The sequence below is a fragment of the Scyliorhinus torazame genome, chromosome 24 (assembly GCF_047496885.1).
Source record: "Scyliorhinus torazame isolate Kashiwa2021f chromosome 24, sScyTor2.1, whole genome shotgun sequence".
NCBI classification, from domain to species: Eukaryota; Metazoa; Chordata; class Chondrichthyes; order Carcharhiniformes; family Scyliorhinidae; genus Scyliorhinus; species Scyliorhinus torazame.
This window is the reverse complement of record NC_092730.1, coordinates 46,848,263-46,857,237: the sequence shown is the minus strand read 5'-3', so window position 1 is coordinate 46,857,237 and position 8,975 is coordinate 46,848,263.

Here is an 8,975-nt window from a genome sequence, read left to right as displayed (position 1 = left end):
ATTGAGCCGGACCTTGAAAAGTGATGCAAACATCTAACCAGTCAGCGCCTGCCTGAGAGCTGGGAAGGAATTACGGCTGATATTGAGGCAGTTCAGAGTGAATTGTGACAGCAAATCGAATCTTCAAGAGGTGTTGGTTGATTGATTTCAGAGTCAGTGTCATAGTTTCTTACAAGATCAGTATGCGCTTGTTTTTGTTTTGTTCGGTAATTTGGGGAATCTGTTTGGAGCGGGTGCAGTTGGTCAATATTTGTGCCTCTTGCTTGTCCAGCTCCCCGGGCAGCAGCAGCTCCATTCCTATCCAGATGTGTGGACAGAAACGGCAAACCCACATTATTGTATCCCCGCGGAGGTTCGAACCCCGCTCGCAGCGGCTCAGCTCCGGAATATTTACTCAGCTCCATAAACAAACCACTGACCACACAAATGACCGGGGCTCCCTTTGCCTCTCATTCATGGTTTTCACCCAATTTAGCTGTTTGGGGAATGAAAGTAAAAATTGATCGCGTCTGATAATTAATATTTCTAAATAAACTACACGAAACATATGAAACAATACTTAATAAATGATCATTAACCAATATTAATAAAGTGTCCTGCAGCGTTCGGAAGGAAACGCCCATCCCACCCGGGCAGAAAATGTTGGGAATGGACCGGAGTGAAACATTCCCAGACCATGTCCAACATGTTTCTCCTCAGCATGTAAACTCCCCGCAGAAAGACTGAAACAGAGGCTCATTTGATCACATCATGATAAACATCATGGTTTGCACTGAGTACTGAATTTGATGCATTTGAGTGCTATAGTGAGAGTTTGGTGACTGAGGGAGTTAGGTGAGGAGGGAGTAAGGTGCTCCTTTCATTTCGTTTGCTACATTTCCGCAAAGAGCGAGAAGGGATCCAGGAGTTTACAGAGAGTGCAGCTGACTGGGAGCAGAGTCGGAGGGCGAGGTCCAGTTGGTCCACAGGGCAGCTATATTCTGTAAGGTAAGAGGGGCTGGAGGTTAGGCCAGTTGCATGCTCCTCCTGTAGGATGTGGGTAGTGAGGGATACCACAGGTGTCCCCAAAGACTATACCTGCGGGACGTGCCCCCAACTCCAGCTCCTCGGAGACCGTGTTAGGGAACTGGAGATGGAGCTGGATAAACTTCAGATCATCTGGGAGGCAGAAGGGGTTATAGAGAAGAGTTAACGGGAGGTAACCACACCCAAGGTACAGGACAAGAGTAGCTGGGTTACAGTCAGGGGAAAGAAAACAAACAGGCAGACAGTGCAGGGATCCCTCGTGGCCGTTCCCCTTCAAAACAAGTATACCATTTTGGATGCTGTTGGGGGGGATGAACTACCGGGGGAAGGTTCTAGCGACCAGGTCTCTGGCACTGAGTCTGGCTCTGGGGCTCAGAAGGGAAGGGGGAGGATAGAAAAGCAATAGTAATATGAGATTCAATGGTTAGGGGAATAGATAGGAGATTCTGTGGTCGCGAGCGAGACTCCCGGAAGGTATGTTGCCTCCCGGGTGCCTGGGACAGGGTTGTCTCAGATCGTGTCTTCAGGAGCCTTAAGGGGGAGAGTGAGCAGCCAGAAGTCGTGGTGCACATTGGTACCAACGACATTGGTCGTAAAAGGGGTGTGGAGGTAATAAACGAGTTTAGGGAGTTAGGCTGGAAGTTAAGAGCCAGGATAGACAGAGTTGTCATCTCTGGTTTGTTGCCGGTGCCACATGATAGCGAGGCTAGGAATAGAGAGAGAGTGCAGTTGAACACGTGGCTGCAGGAATGGCGCAGGAGGGAGGGCTTCAGGTATTTGGATAATTGGAGTGCATTCTGGGGAAGGTGGGACCTGTACAAGCTGGATGGGTTGCATTTGAACCAGAGGGGCACCCATATCCTGGGAGGGAGATTTTATAGTACTCTTCGGGAGGGTTTAAACTAATTAGGCAAGGGAATGGGAACCGGATTTGTAGTCCAGCAACCAAAGTAGCCGATATTCAGGACTCCAAAGCGTGCAGTGAGGCAGTGGGGAAGGGAACACTGAGAAAGGAGAGTACTTGCAGACACGGAGATGGGTTGAGGTGTATATACTCCAACGCAAGAAGCATTAGGAATAAGGTGGGTGAACTTAAGGCATGGGTCGGTACTTGGGACTACGATGTGGTGGCCATCACGGAAACTTGGATAGAAGAAGGGCAGAAATGGTTGTTGGAGGTCCCTGGTTGTAGATGTTTCAATAAGATTAGGGAGGGTGGTAAAAGAGGGGGGGGGCGTTTTTAATTAGATATAGTATAACAGATGCAGAAAGGAAGTTCGAGGAGTATCTGCTTACTGAGGTAGTATCGGTTGTAGTCAGAAGTAGGAAAGGAGCAGTCATCTTGTTGGGAGTTTTCTATAGGCCACCCAATAGTAGCAGAGATGTGGAGGAACAGATTAGGGAACAGATTTTGGAAAGTTGCAGAAGTCACAGGATAGTAGACATGGGTGACTTCAACGTCCCAAACATTGAGTGGAAACTCTTTCGATCAAATAGTTTGGATGGGGTGGTGTTTGTGCAGTGTGTCCAGGAAGATTTTCTAACACAGTATGCAGATTGTCCGACCAGAGGGGAGGCCATATTGGATTTGGGAGTTGGCAATGAACCAGGGCAAGTGATAGATTTGTTAGTGGGGGAGAATTTTGGAGATAGTGACCACAATTCTGTGACTTTCACTTTAGTAAAGGAGAGGGATAGGTGCGTGCAATAGGGCAATGTTTACAATTGGGGGAAGGGTAAATACGATGTTATCAGACAAGAATTCAAGTGCATAAGTTGGGAACATTGGCTGTCAGGGAAGGACACAAGTGAAATGTGGAACTTGTTCAAGGAACAGGTACTACGTGTCCTTGATATGTATGTCCCTGTCAGGCAGGGAAGAGATGGTCGAGTGAGGGAACTATGGCTGACAAGAGAGGTTGAATGTCTTGTTAAGAGGAAGAAGGAGACTTATGTAAGGCTGAGGAAACAAGGTTCAGACAGGGCGCTGGAGGGATACAAGATAGCCAGGAGGGAACTGAAGGAAGGGATTAGGAGAGCTAAGAGAGGGCATGAAAAATCTTTGGCGGGTAGGATCAAGGAAAACCCCAAGGTCCTTTGCACACATGTGAGACATATGAGAAAGACTAGAGTGAGAGTAGGACCGATCAAGGACAGTAGCGTGAGATTATGTATTGAGTCTGAAGAGACAAGAGAGGTCTTGAACGAGTACTTTTCTTCAGTATTTACAAATGAGAGGGGCCATATTGTTGGAGAGGACAGTGTGAAACAGACTGGTAAGCTCGAGGAAATACTTGTTCGGAAGGAAGATGTGTTGGTCATTTTGAAAAACTTTAGGATAGACAAGTCCCCCGGGCCTGACGGGATATATCCAAGGATTCTCTCCGAAGCATGAGATGAAATTGCAGAGCCGTTGGCAATGATCTTTTCATCCTCACTGTCAACAGGGGTGGTACCAGGGGATTGGAGAGTGGCGAATGTCGTACCCGTGTTCAAAAAAGGGAATAGGGATAACCATGGGAATTACAGGCAAGTTAGTCTTACTTCGGTGGTAGGCAAAGTAATGGAAAGGGTACTCAGGGATAGGATTTCTGAACACCTGGAAAGGCACTGCTTGATTAGGGATAGTCAGCACGGATTTGTGAGGGGTAGGTGTTGCCTTACAAGTCTTAATGAATTCTTTGAGGAGGTGACCAAGCATGTGGATGAAGGTAAAGCAGTGGATGTACTGTACATGGATTTTAGTCAGGCATTTGATAAGGTTCCTCATGGTAGGCTTATGCAGAAAGTAAGGAGGCATGGGATACTGGGAAATTTGGCCAGTTGGATAACGAACTGGCTAACCGATAGAAGTCAGAGAGTGGTGGTGGATGTCAAATATTCAGCCTGGATCCCAGTTATCAGTGGCGTACCGCAGGGATCAGTTCTGGGTCCTCTGCTGTTTTGATTTTCATTAATGACTTGGATGAGGGAGTTGAAGGGTGCGTCAGTAAATTTGCAGACAATACGAAGATTGGTGGAGTTGTGGATAGTAAGGAGGGCTGTTGTCGGCTGCAAAGAGACATAAATAGGATGCAGAGCTGGGCTGAGAAGTAGCAGATGGAGTTTAAACCTGAAAAGTGTGAGGTTGTCCATTTTGGAAGGACAAATATGAATGCGGAATACAGAGTTAACGGTAGGGTTCTTGGCAATGTGGAGGAGCAGAGAGATCTTGGGGTCTATGTTCATACATCTTTGAAAGTTGCCACTCAAGTGGTTAGAGCTGTGAAGAAGGCCTATGGTGTGCTAGCATTCATTAGCAGAGGGATTGAATTAAAGAGCCGTGAGGTGATGGTGCAACTGTACAAAACCCTGGTAAGGCCACATTTGGAGTATTGTGTACAGTTCTGGTTGCCTCATTTTAGGAAGGATGTGGAAGCTTTGGAAAAGGTGCAAAGGAGATTTGCCAGGATGTTGCATGGAATGGAGAGTAGGTCTTACGAGGAAAGCTTGAGGGTGCTCGGCCTTTTCTCATTAGAACAGAGAAGGGTGAGGGGCGACTTGATAGATGATCAGGGGAATAGATAGAGTAGACAGTCAGAGTCGTTTCCCCTGGGTGGAACAAACCATTACAAGGGGACATAAATTTAAGGTGAATGGTGGAAGATATAGGGGTGATGTCAGAGGTAGGTTCTTTACCCAGAGTGTAGTGGGGTCATGGAATGCACTGCCTGTGGAAGTAGTTGAGTTGGAAACATTAGGGCCTTTCAAGCAGCTATTGGATAGGTACATGGATTACGGTAGAATGATATAGTGTAGATTAATTTCTTCTTAAGGGCAGCACGGTTGCATTGTGGATAGCACAATTGCTTCACAGCTCCAGGGTCCCAGGTTCGATTCCGGCTTGGATCACTGTCTGTGCGGAGTCTGCACATCGTCCCCGTGTGTGCATGGGTTTCCTCCGGATGCTCCATTTTCCTCCTACAGTCCAAGGGTGGGGTGCTCTTTCCGGGGGCTGGTGCAGATCGATTGGCCGAATGGCCTCCCTCTGCACTGTAAATTCTATGATTAATCTAGGACAAAGGGTCGGCACATCATCGTGGGCCAAAGGGCCTGTTCTGTGCTGTAATGTTCTATCACTCACACTGAGGCCACTGATGACTTCGAATTTCTCCTAAAATGCCAACTGAACACACTGACTGGCAGAATTACATTACCCACGTGATTGGCGAGACGCATCCACAGGCTGACTTGGCGAGTGGTGAAAACTGACATCACTGCTTCTAATCATCACCAGAACAGAGAGATAAATGTCACATTGTTCATTCACATTTCTGATTTATAATTGTGGGGAAACTGATGGGCTTTGGGACGCAATTAAAAGTTATTTTAACTGAGATCAAATCAGCGGCTGGCTAGTTGGCCTGGGGAGACCTGTGCCACACACAGGAACAGAGACTGCAGATAAAGAATGAATCGAATATTCACATGTCACACCGGAGAACACATCGGAAAACACTTCAGCAGTCAAGGACATTCAGCCTCTGATCTGCGGGTAAGCGTTCTCCAAGGCGGCCTTCAGGACGCGCGACATCGCAGAGCCGCCGAACAGAAACATGTAGCCAAGTTCCGCACACATGAGTACGGCCTCAACCGGGACCTTGGATTCATGTCGCATTACATTCACCCCCCACCATCTGGCCTGGGCCTGCGAAATACTCAGCAAGAGCAACGACTGGGCCCGTATGTCTTTTATTCTGTTCAGTATGAAGTCTGGAAACACCAGGTTAAAGTCCAACAGGTTTGTTTCAAACACTAGCTTTCGGAGCACTGCTCCTTCCTCAGGTCCTGTTTTATTCTGTTCGCAGTGGAGGCCAACAAACCCAACATGAACAGAGAAGGGTGAGGGGCGACATGAAAGAATCACATTCTATGCTCCGGTTTCCTCCCACAATCCAAAGGTGTGCGGGTTAGGTGGATTGGCCATGATAAATTGCCCTTAGTGTCCAAAATTGCCCTTAGTGTTGGGTGGGGTTTACTGGGTTATGGGGATAGGGTGGTGGTGTTGACCTTGGGTAGGGTGCTCTTTCCAAGAGCCCGTGCAGACTCGATGGGCCGAATGGCCTCCTTCTGCACTGTAAATTCTATAAAAATACCCCAATTTACCCAATGATCCCAGTACGAAAAGCAAGAGACAAAAATTGTTTCTTTTGATTTTATTTTAACAACGAAACCAAATTGAACAGGAATAAAGAAGCGCTTTGAGCTGATACAACAAGCTTCGGGAGGCAATGAGAAGCTGGTTTGAGTGAATCGTGATCGTCGGTTAGCTCGTTGGTCTCGGGGTATGATTATCTCTGAGAAAGCTTCCATTTGCGATAAAATGCGAGAGGTCACGTGTTCAAATCCGAGACGAGTCTTGTATTTTTTTAATAAGGACAATCGATAGGGTGTCATTGACTGAAATCGGGAGCAGGTTTGAGCTCCAGAGAATATATCAGTGCTGAACATGTGAAGACACGAACACGACATTTAAAGACCGTTTCACCATGGTGTCGGACTCTGAATTTATCCTCAAATATCAAGTAAAACAAACGAACGCTTGTGCATCCAGGTAGTTGGCTGAATGCAATGTTTGTATGTAACCCCGATAAACCATTGGTTTATATGCTGAACAAGAATCTTTCAATCTCCACCTTAGAAATAATCAATGTCCCGCTTCCGTCGCCTTCTGAGGCAGAGTTCCAAAGTCTCTGAGAGGGAGAAATTTCTACATCTCCATCCGAAAAGGGCGAAATCCTTGTTTTTAACTGCCCGGTAGTTCTGCTCTCACTCACAAGCAGTGACATCCTTTCCACGTCCACCTTGTCAAGACCATTCAAAATCTGATGTACTTCAATCAAATTAACTGTCAGTCTTCACATCTCCACTGGAAACAAGTGCAGTCTGTCTAACCTTTCCTCAATAGAAACCCCGCTCATTCCTGGCACCAATCGAGGAAACCTTCTGTGAACCGTCTCCAGCGTATTTACATCTTTCCCCAAATAAGGAAACCCAAACTGCACAGAATTAGCGAAATGTTACAGCTCCTGGAATAAAAGGGACAGTAGCAATATGGATATAAATGTGGTTGAATAATCAGAAACAGAATACAATGGTCAATCGAAACTTTTCGGACTGGAAGAAGGTTTGTAGTGTTCCACCTGGGTTCCTGCTGGCATATTTGCTTTCCCTGATATATAACAATGTGCTAGATCATGGTGCACAGGGAACAGTTTCAAAGTTTGATGATGGTACAAACTTGGAAATTTTGTAAACTGAGACGTGGACAATCTAGATAGAACTTGAAAAAACAAAAGAAGATTTTCAATCTGGAGACGTGTGAGATGATGCATTTTGGTAGGGAATATAGAATCATAGAATTTACTGTGCAGAAGGTGGCCATTCGGACGATGGAATCTGCACCGGCTCTTCAAAGAGCACCCCACTGAAAACCACACCTCCACCCTATCCCCGTATAAGCAACCCCATCTAACCTAAGGGCAATTTAGCATGGCCAATACACCTAACCTGCACACCTTTGGAGGGTGGGAGGAAACCGGAGGACCCGGAGGAAATCCACGCAGACACAGGGAGAACACAGACACTGATCCAAGCGTGATCCGAACCTGAGACCCAGCGATGTGAAGCCATAGTGCTAACCACTATGCTACGGTGCTGCCATTCAAATATTTATGGGATGAAGGAGCAGAGAGAAGTGGGTGTATGTGTGGATAGATAATCGATGGTAGCAGGACAGGTGTAGAGAACAGACAATAAAGCAGATCTTATTCTGGGTTTATTCCGAATGGAAAAGAGAACAAGAGCAAGGAGGTTATGCTGAATCTGTACAAGGCGCCAGTTAGACACCATATGGAATATTTAGCACAGCTCTGGGAGCCACGATATAGGACGGCTGTGGACGATTTGGGGAGCGTGCAGAAGAGGTTTACAGGATTGGTTCCATTTATAAGGATAGATTAGAGATGTTGGGAATGTTCTCCTTCGACAGGATAAGGCTGAGGGTAGATATGATGGAGATGTTCAAAATCATGAGCGGACGAGTCGGAGTAAATAGAGAGAAACAGTTCCCCCGAGTTAAAAGAGCAAAAACGTGAGGGCACAGATTTCAGTTGATTTGCAAAGGAAGCAGATGTTTGAAAAAGAAGCACTTTTGCACAACGCGTGCTTCGGGTCTGGAATGCACTGACTGGGAGTGTGGTGCAGGCAGGTTCAACTGAAGCGTTCAAGAGGGCATCGGGTGATTACTTGAATAGAAAACAATTGTAGAAGTTCGGGGACAGGGCCGGGGAATGGCACGAAGTCGTAATGCTTGTTTGGAGAGACGGTGCAAACACGATTATCCAAATGACCTCTTTCTGCGCTGTAACCATTCTCTGATTCTGTGATGTGGTTGCACCAATTCACTGTGTCACTCAAGAATAACTCCCTTACTTTTATGTTCAACTCCTCTCGTAATAAGGATAGAATTCTACTCACCTTCTTAATTACTTGTTGCTCTGACTCACTCAGTTTTCGTGATTCATGCATCAGCAAACCGAGATCCCTCGTAATTCTGCAGCCGTTGGACATCGAAGTAAAGCTCTGTTTATTTTTACTCTACCTGCCAAAGCGAAACCCTGCGCTTTTTAAACATTGCTTTGGAGCTGCCAGGTTTCTGTCACTCACTCAATCTCTCTCTATCCGTCTGTAATCTGCTTCTGTCCTCTTCACAACATACTTCACTCCCTACCTTTGTGTGATTTTCAAAACTTCCCCACTCAATGGGCTTTGTCCAGATATAAAATCCTGGAACAAGCAGAAAAGCTCTGTGAGCCTGACGTGATTTAACACGCAGCATTCGGATCGGCATTCAGAAGCGCTATCGGGCGCCACAAGACCTCCTGTCGAAGATTAAATTTCAATGCTGA